The sequence below is a fragment of the Sphaerodactylus townsendi genome, linkage group LG13 (genome assembly GCF_021028975.2).
Source record: "Sphaerodactylus townsendi isolate TG3544 linkage group LG13, MPM_Stown_v2.3, whole genome shotgun sequence".
Lineage (NCBI taxonomy): Eukaryota > Metazoa > Chordata > Lepidosauria > Squamata > Sphaerodactylidae > Sphaerodactylus > Sphaerodactylus townsendi.
The window spans coordinates 44,391,439-44,398,292 of record NC_059437.1 but is presented as its reverse complement, the minus strand read 5'-3'; positions in this window follow the sequence as shown (position 1 = coordinate 44,398,292).

The following is a 6,854-nucleotide window of genomic DNA, read 5'->3' as shown; positions in this document are numbered from 1 at the left end:
TTGAGACTTTAATTTTCTGCAGATCTGAAGGGAGGTGTTCCTGATGTTTTCAAAATCCTAAATCTAGGTGTAGATGTTGCTATCTTTATAGGGGCCATACAGTCACTATTATATTTGATAAACATATAATGCAATTCTAAGAACACTTGGGAGCTGTGATGGAAAGTGTCATTAAGCCTGATCTTCAGATTCCAATAGCTAAACAGAGTTTACTCAAGCATTTGGATGGGAGATCATTAAGAAATCCCATAATTATTATGCAGAGGAAGTCTATTACAAACCACTTCTTTTAGTATCATGTCTTAAAAACTGCATAGGGTTGCCATAATCAGCTGCAACTTGATGGCATTTTTCACATGCGTGCGCGCGCGCACACACACACACACACACACAGTTCAGGACTCGTTATATTTCTTGTGGAGGGTTTTTTGGGGGGAACAGGAGTGTGGAACAGTGACACTCAGATCCGGGGAAATAAAACTTGATCTCTTATGTCCAATTTGTGTTCATTGATTAAAAAAGAGATTCCAAAAACCCATATCATAAAGTAAAATGTAATAGTCAAGCAATTGTATTGGAGTCCATTAGAGGGCAGTAGTATCACACAGCAAGTGATTAGAAGGAGTTACGTTGGTCCCTGTACTGAACTTACACACGGAACCAAAGTTAGGTTGAGCATGGTTAGGATTTTGCACATTTCGGCCAGTATGCAGTTGCCATATAGTAAAGGAGGAAACAAATATCAAATCCTTCCAAACACCCTTTTCCACATGTTGACTGTAATGACTGGGAATTATGGTGGGCCGATGAGAAAGTTAAAGCATCCTTGCAGTCTGCTGTAATGCCAAGGTTTCACTGGAGTACAGAAATTGTTTTACGATTGGGGGCCTACATGACTATCTGCAACCTCACTTTAGAAATGAGTGGTTTGCAGTGGGAAGCATCTACATACAAGGACGTGTGACCCCTACAAGGATGATATCAATGCAAACACTGTGTCCTGATGTGGGGGGGGGAGTTCCCCTGATGTGGGGGGGATTTGCCCAGTTTGGGGAGGATTTTTCCAACAAAATGAGAAACCTGCTAGATCAGGATCCATGTTTCCCAAGCTAGGGAGTAGGCCCTTAACCCCCTACACCACCCCCACCCCACCGCATCAGGAGGATGCCATATTTATGGAGGGACCTTTTAGATTCTCCACAGAGCCTAGCATGATACACCTCTTTCCCTGGTCTAATGAACACATTGCCCAGTTGTAGGTAAACCATTAAGAAGTATTAGGAAGCTTCAGAGCTTTGGGTATATGCATTTCTAGGACTGGTCTCTGGGGTTTTATACTGTGTAATCCCAAGACTAGAAGCATGCACCCTACCCCTCTACCCCACCTCCATGGTAGAACTGTGACTATCTAGAATAGAATAGATGGTCTTGACTAGGGTGACCAATAGTCACAGTCTTATACTGAGTTAGAACATTGATCCATCTAAGTTAACCCAGGAATTGTCCCTTTCCCCTGTTTTTAGGTGCTTCACTCTTTCCCAGCTCTGCTTTCAGAATTCTTTGAACTAGAGATGCCAGGAACTGAACACTTATGTGATTTGTCCGAGACCACCTCCTCTTTAGTCCAATCCATCAAAAGGAGAGGAGACAGCAGCCATATATGTCTGTATCATGCCAGAACTGACCGCTGAAGACCCCTTTGCTCCAGCTTCCAGTTACTATCAATAGGGCCATCTGAATGAGCAGGTAATCTATTCTTTGACTGTCCTTAGACCCAACACTGAAGAATCCTGTTTCTCAGTTTCCAGGTATCACTGATGGGCAGCCTAATCCCACCTTCTGCTGAGGCTCCATTCCCTCCAACTTCCTTGGACATTGTTTATTTAAACGCACACTATTTTGAAAACGCTCATATTGTAAAAGTGGAATAACAATCCAATGTACACATCATACATAAGAACAGATATTTGATGGCGGAGACAACAGTGACAACTCTTTGACAAACTGGCATAGGAGCAAAGACAACAGAAGAAGAAGAAGAAGAAGAAGAAGAAGAAGAAGAAGAAGAAGAAGAAGAAGAAGAAGAAGAAGAGGAGGAGGAGGAGGAGGAGGAGGAGGAGGAGGAGGAGGAGGAGGAGGAGGAGTTTGGACAAATAAGAAGTAATATATTGTGTGATATGGGATACCCCAGACTGAACACAAGAGGCAAAAGCTGTGTGCATATTCTGTGCTTTTGCACAATCACAGCATGGTGGATGAAAATTTGATTCATAGCTGAATGCTCAGTAAAGCCATCCTGGCCAAATGACAAGGAGCCTGATCTTAAGCATGTTTTCTTAGAAGTCAGTCCAGATGGGCCCACTGGGACATTATTCCCAGGAGGCGCACACAGTTGCAGCCATAGGGCAACTGACGGGCATGTGGAGAATGTTCCGCATGCCGAGCTTTGCACAGGTCCCCACCAACCCACATTCTCAGCATGCCAATTTGATCAGGTAAACTGGCCTTTAGACTGGTTTATAGTCTTAAGTGGTTTACAATGGCCTGACCTTCTTCTTTTTATCTCCTCTGAGGAAGTGGTTGGCAGAAAGCTGTAGTCCCAGAAGAACCGCACAGGAGAACATCTCTGCACATCCTTGGTAGATATTTGGTCCAGCGAGGGCAGAGACACGGCAACTGCAAGTGTGTCCACAATACAGAAGGCAAACCAATATAAGGCAAAGGGAAAAGTTTATTGTATTCCTTGCTGGCCACAGGATCTGCAAAAACAAAGGCACCACAAAGCCTCTGCTTTGCCTCCAGGGCATACCACACCATAGTCCAGGGCATGGCATGGAATGCCCAAAGCAAACAGCAATGCTTGCAGACTTCTGTGTTTCATCCATATAACTTCAGCAACAAGGGCATCAGAAGAAAAAGAGGAGGAGTTTGGATTTATATCCCACCTTTCTCTCCTGTAAGGCGACTCAAGGTGGCTTGCAAGCAGTGGTGGGATTCAAATAATTTAATAACTGGTTCCGGTGGTGGGAATGGAATTCAGATAATTTAACAACTGGTTGTTTACAAGCAGCATTTTAACAACCGATTCTGCCGAAGTGGTGCAAACCTGCTGAATCCCACCACTGCTTACAAGCTCCTTTCCCTTCCTCTCCTCACAACAGACACCTTGTGAGGTAGGTGAGGCTGAGAGAGTTCTGAGAGAACTGTGACTAGCCCAAGATCACCCAGCAGGAATGTAGGCGTGCGGAAACACATCTGGTTCACCAGATAAGCCTCTGCCACTTGGATGAAGGAGTGGAGAATCAAACCTGGTTCTCCAGATTAGAATCCCTACTTTTAACCCCTACATCACGCTGGCTCTTTGTGGAAACCAGACCCTGAGTACAACCCACCCATCAAAAGCTACTGGTAAGATAAGGTATCCAAGGACATTATTGTAAGTCACATAAGCAGTTCTTGTCTAGTACTGATGGTGCACTGACTGTAAATGTGATTGATACTAATCTTACTCCATCCATGAAGAAGAAGAAGAAGAAGAGTTTGGATTTATATCCCCCCTTTCTCTCCTGTGGGTGACTCAAAGGGGCTTGTCCTTCCCCCCTCACAACAAACACCCTGTGAGGTAGGTGGGGCTGAGAGAGCTCCGAGAAGCTGTGACTAGCCCAAGGTCTCCCAACTGGCGTGTGTGGGAGTGTACAGGCTAATCTGAATTCCCCAGATAATCCTCCACAGCTCAGGCGGCAGAGTGGAGAATCGAACTCGGTTCCTCCAGATTAGACACACGAGCTCTTAACCTCCTATGCCACTGCTGAAGTGGCATTGTTACAGACATGCATGTGTTTTAAAACTCAGATGGGATGTTTCTTGTAGAGGAAAGTAGTTTCAAGGGAGGGCAATTTTCAGTGAAGAGTTGCTGGTGGGAGAGAAGTCCAGATTTACCCTTCTCCCTGCAACACGTCTTTACTGCACTTCCCTCTTATCTGTTCTTAGCCGTCAAGTCACAGCTGACTTATGGCCACTCCATAGTGTTTTTAAGGCAAGAGGCCTTCAGAGGCGGTTAGCTATTTCTTGCAATCCTGGACTTCCTTGGTGGTCTCACATCCAAATACTAACCAGGGATTACCTTGCTTAGCTTCTGAGATCTGATGAGATCAGACCAGCCTAGGCTATCCAGGTCAGGGAGCATCTCCCTCTAGGATTACCTAATCTTGCTTGGAAAATTGCTAGAGATTTGGGGGTTGAACCAAGGGAAAGGGGGCTTTGGGAAATGAAGGAGCCTCAGTGGGGATATAATGCTAGAAAGACCACCTTTCAAAGCTAATTTTTTTTCCTAGGGAACTGATCTCTATCGTCTGTAGATCAGTTGTAATTTTGGGAGATCTCCATCCCCCTCCTGGAGCGGGGGCAATGCTGTCTCCCTCCCCCAGACACATTTCTCTCCCCTTCTAGGGTGCAAGTACATCACAAGCATGTCTGTGCAATAGGGCTGCTGGCTCCAGGTTGGGAAATACCTGCAGATTTTGGGGGTGGAGCCTGGGCCCAGAGGAGGGGAGGGATTCCAATGAGGTATAATGTCGGACATCTCCCAAAGCAGCCATTTCCCCCCCAGGAAAACTGACCTCTGTTGCCTGGAGATTGGTTGTACTCTCCAGCCACCAACTGGAGATTGGCATCCCCACTCTGTAAACTTTTAAAAAGGGGAACAGGTGTAATAACAATGGCTCATTCCGCACATGCAGAATAATGCACTTTCAAACTGCTTTCAGTGCTCTTTGAAGCTGTGCGGAATAGCAAAATCTACTTGCAAACAGTTCTGAAAGTGGTTTGAAAATGCATTATTTTGCGTGTGTGGAAGGGGCCATGTGTCCAGAAGAAGAATGATTAAAAACACTCTATTTCTCTTTTGAAAATCTTCCTCTCCCCAAGCCCTGCTGTATTCCAGAAGCAATCACCCCAATTTAAAATACAGGCATTTCCCTGTCTGGTGTCACTGTACCTTTACGATGCTACAATACCACTGCCATTTCCCCTCTCTTCCTACAAACTAGAAACAGTGACTCTGCAGGCATTTGTCTCTATTTGCAAAAGCTGCTATCTCCTTTTGTCCCTATGGTCTGTCAGCCGTTGCCCAGCCAAACCTTGCTCCCACAAGGAGGACCAACTGAGGAGGGAAAAGTGTAGAAAAGAAAAGAAAAGAGAATTTTTGTTTCATTTGCATTCAATCTGGCCGCTTTTGTGTCAAAAGGAAACATAGCTTCGACCCACTAATTTAAACTGACAGGTCCTGCCTTTTCCAACCCCCCACCCCCACCCCCACCCAGTCCTCACGTTCCTTCTGAATTAGGGTTTGCTTGACCTCAGGATCTTATCTTTGGGATTCCTTCCCTGAGGATATCTGCTTGAATCCATCTGGGGCCCATCTTCAAAAGATCACCTTTGACCAAGACAGCCTCATTTTCACTCCATTTATTTGCACAACAGTCCCTCTTTATGAATTGAAGGATGCGTTTAAAAAACAACAACAACCAAAAGACATGTGTGGCACCCAACAGATATTTTTTAAAAAGCTTGTACAAATGCAGTGGTTTTTTAAAACCAGGTTTAAGCTGTATACAAAGAACGTTCAGGGTCCTGATGATACAGAAGGGAGTGGGAAGAGGTCTCAGATTCACGAGAGCTTACGACATAATTCAAAATATAGTTACGCACAGCTAAAATTATGTGGTATATCCCAATTTGTTATGGGAGGGGAAGATGAATCCAGTAGCATCATCCTAAGCAGAGTTAAACCTTTGTAAGCTCATTGTTTTCAGTGGACTTAGAAGGGTATAATTCTGTGAGAATGTGCTCTTCAAGAGAGGGTGCCGAGCTTTACAAAAATAATTCTGATTAGCATTCCAAGAAGCAAGTTGCATTTGATGCACATATTTCTCCCTAAAAGCTAGATGGCATTGGCTGACCTCAGAAATCATGCTAAGCAGGTAGGATGCTGATATTGTGCACCAACCCAGCTAACATCCTGGCCCGAGACCATAAAGAGCCTTACAGAGAATGTACAGTAGCCAACCAAAACAACGTAACAATAATAAGCCAACCAAAACAACGTAACAATAATAACATTGGCTGGGGCATTCCAAAGCGGGACAGTGGCTGACAGGGCGTGGCGGGGACGCAGGGCTCACACATGTCCCGGACATAGTTCCCCCTTACTTTGGCTCTGGTGGAGGCTCAGATTTGAATCCCCATTCCGCCATGAAAGATTGCTGGGTGACCCAGGGCTAGTCACAGACTCACAGCTGAACCTACCTCACAGGGTTGTTGTGAAGATAAAACGAAGGTGGGGAGAACAATGTAAGTCACTTGGGGCACTCCCTGGGCCACCCTTTAGGCTGGTGTCCTTTTAAACTCAACCACGTTGCATCTCTCCTCACCCTATTCATTTGCTCTGCTCCTCCCTCCAGTCACCCTCTTTGTCTGGGGCGACTGCTTGTAAAAGAATAAAAATGGCACTTAACCTCAATAGCCCTCTGACTGGGGTGCTATAGAAAAGGGAAGCAACTTGTACCCCACCCCCAGATAAAGTTTGCCCTCTTGTTGATACCATTAGCTTGGTTACCTAAGATAAATCCAATACTCCCTGGACCTGTCAGACTGCTTAATGAACTGGGGAGCAAACCTTTTTGGAATGGCACTGAAAACACAGATAAACAAAAGCAATAGCATACACTGATCTAAGCCCGGTCTACAACAAAACTTGAGACAGATGGGAAGGTAATTGGGAAGAATGAAAATTTCACCTACTTGGAAGCTAAAAATACCACATACTGTAAGTAACCTAAAAGGTGAGAAAAGAC